This window comes from Manis pentadactyla, chromosome 7 (genome assembly GCF_030020395.1).
Source record: "Manis pentadactyla isolate mManPen7 chromosome 7, mManPen7.hap1, whole genome shotgun sequence".
Classification (NCBI taxonomy): Eukaryota; Metazoa; Chordata; class Mammalia; order Pholidota; family Manidae; genus Manis; species Manis pentadactyla.
The window spans coordinates 116,628,531-116,641,001 of NC_080025.1; positions in this window are offsets into that span (position 1 = coordinate 116,628,531).

Consider the following 12,471-nt stretch of genomic DNA (forward strand, 5'->3'; position numbering starts at 1 on the left):
AGAGGTGCGATAGATTTGCACTCTCTTGAAATCAATTGAAACCCTTACCAAGATAGTCACTGTAGTGTCAACTGGAGTGGAACAAGAGACCAAAAACTTTTGGAGACAAGTGAACATCTAAAGGGTCTAAAGTGGTATCACTGCTGTGCCTAGCAAGTGAGTTAGTAAGCATTAAATTTTTTAATTTTTCATTCTTACTCTAAAGGTAGCATATTCACTGAGTGATTTTTCTCTTGGAAAATGGGAATAAGTAGGGTAGGTGGACCTAGGGCCTTCTGCCTTGTCTAAGTAGTGAGGGAAGGGAGGAAATGTCAAAACTACTACATATTATTACCTTAGATGACCTCTAAGCTACTTATTTACTTCACTTATTAACAATTAACTTATTTTCATCAACTCTTTTTGAAAAGGACGTGAAATGGCTTATAACATTTTAAACCAATAGAACAGATATATAAAAAGGCCTGAGCAATGAGGGAAATACAAATATACTAATTGTGTGTTTAACATAATTGCAATGATAGAGCTGCAAATTTGGCTCACAGTTGTAAGGTTCAGAAAATGTAAGTTATGCAGCTCTCATTATCAGAAAGGAGGAAGCACACTTTAGGAGAAGCAAAGTTTTTTCTGGCACTGAAATCTAAAAGAACTTTCTGATATGGAGCTTTATAAAGGGGAAATACAGTGATGTAATGGACATTGTCCTCAACAACATTTTTACAGCAAATGCATAGGTTGATTTCACTTTATAATGAGGTGGGGAAATTATTATTTCAACAACTGGTACTGTAATTCCTTTGAGGGAGAAAACAACTATTGCTGGGAATAATACTTGGGGTATACACAGAACCTCGGAGGGTCTGGTATGTGCTTTGAAGGCTTGAGAGAAACAGGAAAATAGTTCCATCTAACAGAGCAAAAGGAATTTGAAGGTCTATGGGGCAATTTGGAAAGGAGCAGGTGAAGAGCTGAGGTCAGAGGGGAAATGAGGGAGAGCAAAAACCACCAAAAAGAACCAAGGCTCTGTGGACGAGTGACCCCTCACCAGCTACCAACACCCCCAGTCTTCAGTAAAGCTTGCTAACCTCTTAATTGCTTTGGGTACTTCAACATGTGTATTGAGAAAGCAAAAAGTGCTAAGTTTTGGTCAAGATGGCAGTGAGGAAAGATGGTGACAGAATGTGGGGAACCCAGAAGCCAATAAAAAGAGAAAAATCAAAAGACTGTAAGCCATCTGGCATTACTGGGAACTGGAAAGCAAAAACAATGCTGTTTGATGGCATGTCCACAGGTTGTCACCGTCAGATGACCAAGTATTCACTTTAACATCCTCATAAAAGCCAAAAACCTAACAGCACCACATGATAGACCATCCCTCCTGTGAAAGCATGTGACATACTTACCAAGAAAAAGGCAGGTAATTGTCACCCAGCACCCATTTCCCCCTTCTTTTAAGTTAAAGAACCTCCCCCTTTTAGATGGATACATGGGCCCCCACCTACAGTCATTTCCTAACAGACCATTCAGCTGGTTGTGGCTCATTAACAAATAGCCAATGAGTTGTAATCAGAAAGGATGTGGACAATTTCTGGGTCAGATTCTATGGGAGGCTACTTGCCCAGTGCTTCCAACTTCTCCCATTCCTGAAGCGCTAAATGTGGACATGGGGGTAGTGAGCCAGGTTTGACCATGTGAATAAGGACAACACTCTAGTCTAAGAGATGGCCTAGCAATGATATAGAAGGAAACTGGATTTCCTGGTGAACTAGAACTGCCTACCCTCCTTCCCCTGACCACCTACTAACAATATTTTACATGAGAGAAAAATGAACTCTATCGTGCTTAAGCTACTGCTACTTGGTCTCTGTTAAAGCAGCCAAATCCATATCCTTTACTTAGAATATATATTCATTTATTGATACTACTCTACTCTTTGGGTGCAGACCTTAAAATTAGGTAGTATAAAATACCTTCCAAACTTAGCCAAAATTGTACCTCATCAGTTATAACAATGGTCCCATCAAGGATATACTGCAAACACATCACTGGGTTTATTTTTGCTATGACCAAGAGTAGTATTGTCTGTTAGATGAAATGTTTTGCTGAGCAGACCATGTTGCTCACTACAGAGCAGGTTTCAATATGCTGCAAATAAGAGGTAAGAAGCATGTCATGATGTCATGCTAGCACAGAGAGCCCACACTTACTGAACATGTCAAAACCTTCCCTCATGAATATTGGAGAGGAGGCAGGCAGGGTAGTAATAGCTCTATTCATACAGAAACACAGTGAACAGAGAGAATCTATGGATGCTTTTACAGAGCCTGCGATATATTGTAATCTTTAGCAATGATCATGTTATAATTATTGCTGAGTTTTTTGAGCAATAATTCCATTAGAAACTGGATCTGATTTTATGCAACAGAATCCTAACTGCTGTGGTTTAACCACATGAAGGATATTTATATCATGTTTCAAGAAATCTAGAGTAGATGGCCCAAGACTGCTACAGTGATTCCACAGGGCCATCAAGGACCCGGCCTTCCAGCTTTCCTCTCACTGATCCTTAACATGCTACCTCTTCTTTGTGATCACTGTTGTTGAATCACCAGGCTGTTACAACAGAGACATCACATCCACAATGGGTAAAGTATGAAGTCAGGACGATGGTTAAAGTATGAAGAACAAAAGAAAAAGCTGAGTTTTTTCTCTTAAAATGTTCCTACAATTAGTACCTAATGACTTCTGATTATAGTAAATCAGAACTGTGTCCCATAGCAATGCTTAGATGCAAGGGGATCCAGGGAAGTGTGAACTACCCTGGCACTTTGCTGACATGAATGAATGAAGAGACCTGTTAGTAAGGAAGGAGAGAGTGAAACTGGGTAGGCCACCATCCATGCCTGTCACATACTGCCACTAAAAATTCTGCTACTCAACCAGATCTCATGAACTCAAAAAGATTAGAGCTACTGGAATACAAGATTCCCAACATTTCTGAAACATTCATCAATCCATTTTATTACTTCTTTCAAGGGTATTTTGTAACTTTTTCATAGGAAGAATGACTACTACTGCTCATTATCCTGACTATTTTTTTTCTGGTATTGTGTCTTCATTGTTAGTTGGAAAATGTTTAATACTGGAGAGGATGAAAGATGATCACAACTCTTTTGACATTCATGAGGTCCAATTTGTGAGGTTTCTGCCCATTTCCTGAATATGAGTGGGCTCTGTGACTGCCTAACCAATCGAACATGGCAGACATGGTTTTGGGGCCCAGGCCTTCAGAGACTAAAATCTTCCTCTTCCTGTCTTTTCCATTACGTGCTCTTGGAAATTGTCGCCATGTTGAAAATTCAAGCAGGACTGAGGAGAGGCCAACAGGGAAATTAATGAACCAAGACCACTAACTTACAGCTCAGAGCTGGCACCAACTTTCCAGACTCTTTAGTGAACTATTCTAGAAGTAGATCCTCCAGCTTCAGTTGAGTTGTCTTAACTGATGCTTTATGAAACAGAAATAAGCTGTCCTTTCTAAACACAAATTTCAGATTCATGAACAAAATAATTGTTATGTCTTTAAACTTACTGAAGTTTGGGGTAGTTTTTTACATAGCAATAGACTACTTTCAGTGAAGGAAATTAATGCTGCCTTCATGAAATGTAAATACAATAGTTCCCCTTATCTGTGGTCTCACTACCATGGTTTCAGTTAACCCACAATCAACTGTGATGTGCTCTGGAAGCAACTGACCCTCCTACCATACTGTCAGGAAGTCAGTAGTAGCCTAATAGCTACATCACAATGCCCATGTCATTCACCTCACTTCATCTCATCACACAGGCATTTGACCATCTCCCATCATCACAAGAAGAAGGGTGAGTACAGTAAATTGTGAGTGAAGAGATCATACTCACATAACTTTTATTACCGTGTACTGTTATAATTGTTATTAATTATTATTGTTATTAATCTGTCACTATGCTTAATTTATAAATTAAACTTGTCATAGGTATGTATAATATAGGGAAAAACATAGTATATATAGGGTTTGGTACTATCCATGGTTGCAGACATTCCCTGGGGGTCTTGGAATATATACTCTGCAGCTAAGGGGGAACATTTTATAGATGAATTTCCATGAGTAAAAAATTATGAATATTATAAATATCATCATGAACATACACTTATCTTTACTTAGTATAATAAGCCAGACATGTATTTATTAATAATACTTGGCTTTGTAATTTATCTTGCAATATGCACAGAGCCATTGACACAAATATTTGGTCAAAAGATTAAGGATGTATTCCCCATTTACAGGAAAGCAAAAAGTATTTAACAAGCAAATGAAAATAATACCTGTAAAGCATCTGATATAGCGTCATCTCTCTGAATAACATTGTAAACTCTAAAAGAATTATAACAATATACAGCTAGCTCTGTTGGGTTTTATCATTTAGCAGAATCAGTTACTGCCACTAAGCCACTCAGCTGATAAGTACCAGAATGAGATAGAGTAGAACAGAGTGCAATGGTCAGTCAGGATGGTTTATCTCTCTAATATATCAGAATTGTGTAATTTAAGTTTATATATTTTTTCTGTTTTACTGCTTTTATAATATTTAGAACTTTAAGAGGATGAAGTCATTTCAAAATAGAACTCTCTAGACTGTTCATAGCTGCAACTAAAGAATTTTTTCCTATCCGTTTTAGGATGAGGAGTCACAATTGAAAATTAAAATTTTCAATGTACTCAGCACATACATAAAAATTACAGTTGATTTTTCAATGAGACTTGATCCATGAGTGGGCCATTTGGTGTAAGATCTGAGAACTGAATCACTTTTTTCCCTCTTAAGTTAGGGCATAGTCAGTGATTCATAACCAAGACTCAAACTACTTGTTCCTTAAACATGTTCATGGGCACACTATAAGGCTGTTACGGCAGTTCTGTTCTGTGAGTTGTTCTGTGAGGCATTCACTGGGGGTTAAGGGACCCAAACTCCTCATCTTGCTGCTCCTCCGTCTTTAAGTTGTTTTCTTCACCCACCTGTCCAAGGTGGCTTGTCACCACATCTACATTCCAAACAGTGCAATGAAAGCAGGGAGAAAGAAGAGCATGCTCTCCCTTTAAGGATGAAAACTAGAAGTTTCACAGATAAATTCTGCTCACATCCTCTTGGCTGGAACTTAGTAACCATGAGTCACATCCAGCTCTAAGAAAGGTGGACAATATAGAGACTTTATTCAGGATGTACCCGGCAAAATGTTAGGTATTCTATTGCTATGAGAGAGAAATAGAGATTACATGTTAGAGAACAAATTAGAATGCCTACCACAGGTACACTCACTTGGGAGCAAGACTGACTCTTTCAGCTAATATTTTATCTTTTATGAGACCTTTGTTTTGAATGTTATGCCTGAATGAACACTAGACAAATGCTTTACCTAAACCTCTTAGATGAAAATTTCATAAAGAATTCTTCATCATGAAAAGAGATGATGCATCTTTAAGTCATCTTTATGCACCAGCCATAAAATACCATAATAAATTAAAGAGATCAGAAGTCACTGGTTCAGACATGGCTAATAGATATTTCAGGGCACTTTTATCTTTGCTAAGCAACAATTTCTAGAGTGCTCTACATGTTTGCTTTTTATACAGTTTTAACTCATGTAATATCTTTTAGCAGACTATCTCAAGAAGCTTTTATAAACATTAATTAACTGAAACTAACAACACTCTTGAGAACCGAGTATTAATACATGCATTTACATGGCAGGAATCCAGATGAACTTTACAATCAAGTAATATGGGGCTTATTCAGCTTCAGCTGTGTAAGGACATCAACCAGGCAGTATGGAAATTCAATGCTAATCTGAAAATAGGATATTTAGCTACTTTTAGACTAGCAAATGAATATTAATCTATATTCAATACAAGCAAAGCCATATTACTAAAACAAACATGAAAGAAAACCCTTTATTTTAAAATGCTACTTCAATTTAAATGTGACTAATGTGCAATCTTCTATCTATAATATAAATATAAAAAGAGAATTGGAAAGATTCTCATCAGATAAACTTTCAGTACCAAGCTTGATGTAATTTATTTCTAGATAAGCTTGAAAAAACAGCTGCTAAAAAAAGTAATTCATGTGTCAGATATCTGTGAATGAAATAATCAAATTATATTAAGAATGTATATTATGTATACTTTCTGAACCTATCTTAGAGCTGCTGTATTGAATAAATAATGAAAATGATGATGAAACACATGATTACTGTGAATGCACTATCCAAAGAGCTAACTTTTTGGTATCACTGAAACATCTTGACATATTTAAAATCCCAAGGTTTTTTTCCACTGTTGCTTTGGAGAATTCCTAATTCTGGAATTTACTGTATACATTTCATATGTCTGAAGGAATTTTTCCAAATGCACAAGGAGGTATAACCATGGTCCCTTATAGCAGCAGATAAACTCATTACAGTCACTAAATAAAAGTTTTAACATTACACTTATTTCTGGTAATCTGATCTTTGAAAAAAAAAGAGGCCTAAGCCTCAGTTTATTAGAAACTAAAATACAGAAATAAAGGCAACAATTATTTTTATAGGACTGGACAAGTGTCCAATGCAAGATTTACTGATGACAAACAGCAAGGACTAATGAAATATGAACCAGTGACTTTTAGCTCAGACTTTCATCAGTAATCTTCCCAAAAATCTCCTTAAATAGATTTTTTTTTAATCCTTCAAATAAGGACAATCTAAAGCTTAGATATAGGACAATACCCTGAAAGATCTTTTGAAGCTGCTCATTTTCCAAATCACAAGAAACTTAAAATAAATGTTTGGAAAACTTCTCCTAGGACATTTATCCTGGTCAGTCTAATAAAGAGGGGGAAGGAGGCTTCTATTCCACCTGGCTCACCCTTTCTTGTGGACTGACATGCTCAAAACATTAGAGTTTTAAGCCAGCTAACTAATGAAAGCCATTCAAAGCTAATAGTTTAACCTTATGGGTTATTTTGTTTGGTTGTGGGGATGTATGTGTGTCGGGGGTACTTTTCCAAAGGAATGTCACATTTAACTTTAATGATTTATCCAAGGAAAAGAATCCTGGTCTTCAAAACCTGATAAATATGGAAAGTTTCTGCTAATAATAAAGGTGGAGTAGAAAAGATAGCAATAAAGAATGGGAAATAGCTTTATCCTGGAATATAACTGTTTTTAAGAAGGACACATATACATGTTTTCCTATTTACATTAGAAAGGTTTTGTGGGGTTTTGTTTCTTTTTTTAAAAGGAATGTGGAATTTTGCCTGCAGATGTGTTACGTGAAATTCATTTTAACAACAGTTACTGAGTATCTCCTACAGAACAGAGAATGAGACATGCAGATAAGCAAGACATGGCTTCTGCCTTCAACAAGCTTACAAAGTAGAAAGAAGATAGGGAGGTATATTTCCAAAGAGAATAAAATAAGTATCATTAGAAAGGTACAAATAACATGTTATGAACTTTAAAGGAGAAACACATTGAGTTTCTTGGGAGAATGAGGAAAGGCTGCGTGAGCAAGTTAGTATTTAATACGGGCCTCAATGCATGGGTGGTGTTTTGGCAATTAGAGTCTGGTGACATGAGGGATGGAGTTTGGTAGTGGTGGAAGGATTCCAGGTAACAGAAACAGAAGACATAGGACAGATAAAAGTCTAAAATATACTGAATACTATAAAGTAGAATATAGAGAGTCAATTAACAGAATATGAATTCAAAAAGATAGGTCAGGGTAAATACTGTTCTCTATTTCAGCTTACAATATATGCATTAAAAGTTTTAGGTTTAAACTCCTAAGATTGGATTTATTTTAAGAACTTCTTCCACACACTCTTTATTACTAAGACTATTCATTTAATGTTGGTAATAATGAGCTATGCCATATAATTATACATTAAATGTTCCAAATGTTTTATTGTGTACTTGAAGTGATCATAGCTATATTAAAACCTTAATTATATTCATCAAATGAGGACCACATTGGCTGCATAGCATCTGTGATCCTTTTCGCTTTGAATATAATAAACACAGAACTTCAGGATCTATGAATGGACCTTAAGGTATGGGTCTTTTCTAAACAACCCTTCTCCTAGAGATGCTGAATGAGCACCAGTATTAACTAATTTAAGTTTCTCTTCTTCTCCATGTCTCAGGCCCTCTCCTAATAGAAGTACCCACTAGTATTGAGATAACACAATGCAAGACCAGCTTTTAGAACCAAATGTGATATGAAAGATTATACACTCAACTGCTTGTTTTACATCCAGGAAATAAAAATCCATAGGTTAGTGACTTAACCAAAGTTACCCAATAAGTTACCTTAGCACATTTTCAGAGCTACCGATGAAAAAAATAATATTCGGAGCCAGGGACAAAAATTACTGAATTTGCCAAAAACATTTTTCTTTCTACTTCTATTGTCAAAGATCATTTACTAAATTAAAACCTCCTGACTTATTTAAAATGATTAGGACAAATATATTTGAGAATGTTACCCTCACTTATCTTTGTCCATACTCAAAGATGTGAAGATGCCTAGCATGGTACCTAGTTCATATATATATGTATATATTTCATATACATATGAACAAAATTAGAAGTTAAGTCCTGCAGGTTTAACATCTCAGTTCAGGAGTCCCAAAAGAGAGATCAGAGAAAATGAATGGGGGAAGAGGAGAATTTAAAATAGTATCAAATTCTTCAAGAACAAGAGTGAGGCTAGAAGATACTGGATATTTGTCTTTCATAAACTATCTAGAATTCTATATTCCCATAAACTAGCAATTAAGTAATAAGAATAAAATAAAAACTCATTTAAATTAACGAGGTCTCAAAAAATTCTCATGATATTCACCCTTCTTTAAGAAGCTACAGGAGGAAGTGCTCCACCAAAAATGAAAGGGTAAACCAAGAAAGAGGAAAAAGAGGATCAGGGAAACAGGTGAGAGGTGATGGAAATGCCAATCATTCTGCTTTGACCTCTTGGTTTATTCCTCAGAAATGTCCTTGCCTCATCCCTGACACAACATGCTACTTCTTAATTTTCACCTTTGTCTTCCCCCACTCAATCTTAATTCAGATACTCTGGTTATGTTACTATGACCATCACAGGTAAGTGAGTAAACTTTTCATTTGTGCTGTCCTGGCCTATCGAACCTTATGATGTGCCCAGTCTCCTGGGGGTAGACTTTTTGTTAGGAGTTACTTTAGCCCAGTGACCAAGGTCTGGACCAGGTCCATGGGACTGACTCATATGACCATAAAAGACTTTGCAGCAACTGTGCAATAGCACCCCTCCAGAAAGATAATGTTGTCCTTCAAAAACCAAGGCCTGTTACATGTTTTAGCATATTGCTAAAATTAAGGATTCCCCTTAAGTAAGGTTTCATTTTAATTCTTTTCATTATAATGAGAAGGTAATTTCAGGACCCCAGGTGCCAAACACAAGCTAATGTGTGGTCTTGTCTGCCTGAGCAGTCCAGAACCCTGGCAGGCATGGCTCATTTGGTCTTAGAGTAGCAAGAGGGCTCCTCTCCACTCTACAGCCAAGAGCCATGGGCATGATAAGCAAGCACTTCCAAGGGGACAGGTGCACTGAGTGCTGGGTTACATCCAGGCACAACTCTCTTCCCCCCAGGCACATGAGATGCATTTAGTGGTACCTTCTAATCACATGCTTTACCTCGGTTTGTGACAGGTTTAATGAACACATCCAATGTCAACTTTTTGCCTTATTCAAGGCACTATGGATAGCTTTCAAATGTCTAATAGAAAATAGTAAGCATATTATCTGTACAAAGAGAAAATCATCCCAAGAATTTTACACATATTTCATGACTTTCCCTTTGTGTAGTATATATAATATGTTCTTTGGGGAGGAAACACCAATCTCACTGTGACTTCCTTAAGAATCTTAGACTTTGTCACAGTTTGCTAAACTCATTTGTTTCCCAGAAGAAGGGAAAGATTCTTAATTATGTGGCATGGGTTAAGGATCATCAGGCACATAAAATGGGTTGCATGTGAGGGTTCTACCCCCAGAGTACCATCTCCAACACCTTCTATGTCTGCAGAGTGGTCTGCAGAGGACATAGCCCAATTTCCAGACTTGCTCATGAATCTGTAAAACTTTGTAAATACATAGGTATCAAGGATTGTAGGCAAATGGACTGAAAGGGTATTATTTCTGGTGCCTTGTCTAATCAAGGAAAAGCAAAGTTGGGTTACACTGCATTTGCAGCAAGGCAGCCCCTTCTGAATATCCACCACTCTAAGACCTCCTACTTCCCACAGCCCCCAGTGACAGCTTTTCTCATTTTCTTTGCCTTAATGCTTTCTAATCCACACAGAACACAGAAAAAAAAAACCCACACATGCACAAACTAATATATCATTGGGTTATGCTGTCAACAAAAAAGGCTAGTTGTAATACAGTGTGAAAGATACTAAATTAGGAATATGAAGTGTCACTGAAAAACAGATGAAGCAACCTGTCAGCCTGCCCATGATGTGGAACCAGGGTGGCATGGGAGAGGGCCAGTCATGGAGACCTTCCAATATTAGGTCAGGACCTTGAGGGATGAGTCAGAATTAGCCATGCAAATGTAAGGAGAAAGGCCATTCCCACCAAAGGTGTAAATGATGCCTTACCAGCAAGGTTGCCAACACTGCCTCCTTCATTACCCTCTTCTTGGAATAGGAGATACCCATGTTCTCCTTTGCTGGCTTTGGAAGAAAGGCAAAATGCAGAACAAAAAACAGGAAAGTAATCCCCAGCGCACATACTATTCCAGGCTGTCTCATTTCCCAGTACTGAAAATAAAATACCTCTTTGTTACCATTCTTGGAGTTAAACTCTACTCAATTCCCAGAGCAGGGGTGGCCCAAGAAGAGCAACCCAAACTAAACTTAGAGTCCTGGACAGCACCGCCCATTTGCTTCTGTTCTTGACCTCCTTGTAACTGGATCCTCACTGAGCCAATAGCACCAGGAACCTCTGTTCCACATCTGCTGTTTCAAGAAGGGCCTAGAACCCCGCACACTTCATCCCAGGGATGGCTTCACTGGTCAACATGAGGAAAGCCTCTTTTCCTGCCACAATCTGCCCTGGTCCTCCCTCCCCATCTCCAAGGCATCTGAGATCTCTCGTGCCTAAGTCTCTTTGGCTTAGATTGTTCCAGGGTGCTAGATTATACTAAAATGTTCACATACAAATAGTAATCATGATGATTTCTTTCACTAGCATAAAAAAAAATGTTGAATTTTCTTGAATCCCTCTTAGCTTTCTAGACAATTCCTCATGCTTAGACACATTAAGATCATCATTCTGCACTAGTGATCAGTATGAAGAAGTCAGGAGAAAACCAAACTCTCAAAATCAAAACAATTTCAAGCAATAATTTAGAGTATAAAATGCAGTGTTTTTAAGGAGTACTGTTTGAAAATACACTTTGGTTGTAGCTTCAAAAAGATTCAATCAGGGAAGAACAACCAAAGAATCACAGAACCACTGTGAGTGATAAGAAAGAAGGGGTTTATGATAGGAATTAGTACTTACACAATTGTGGGAAGAGCTTGGGAGATAAAGATCCAAAAAATGTAGTTGAAGGAATGAGAAAAGTCACAGATGAGTCAGAACTTGCAGGGAGCTCTGGAAGCCAGCACATCCTGCTGCTGAGGCAGGAATGAGTCTATGAACGGTTACTGATTCTTCCTCGTTGATTCTCCATAGTTGTCAGCAAAGCATCAGTGGAAGTCTGGGGTCACTTTGGGTGGGCAAGGCCAGCATCAGGAAGGAGGGAAAAGCAAGAACAAACTGGCACCTAGCAGCAGCCCTGGGTCCAGTGATAACCTTCACAATATAACAGCTGCTTCTCTTCTGCCTCGCAGAACTCACATAGCTTTTCTGGGCCAGCTCCAGTCTGGAATTATATGGAGAAGGAGAGTCTGAAAAACGCAGTTCTCAACATAACAAAGTAGACAATAGGGCATCTGGACATTGGTATTTTGACTTAACTCCCAGACCATCAACAACTCATTACACAAGGACATCTATATAGTCCAGCTCAAACTCAACAGGTCCAAATGCATCATTGTGTCCCACACTTCCATGATGCAATTAAAAATACATAAAACAAATAAAAAATAATCTGAGTATTACTCAACTTCTCTTCCAAGCGGTCCTACATATCCACACCCTTGGCACTTACCGAACTTTCCTCCCCACCCTGCATCCCAGCAGACCCTATCCTACACCAAGTTTACAGCACTGTTCCCCAGAATTAGAGACATAGCCTTCCCTCTTGCCAGCCTGCCTCACCTTCTCCAAACTTACCCTGCTCCAAACCTTGTATTAAACCAGAGTGATCATTGTAAAATATGAAATTCTAATTTTTTTACTT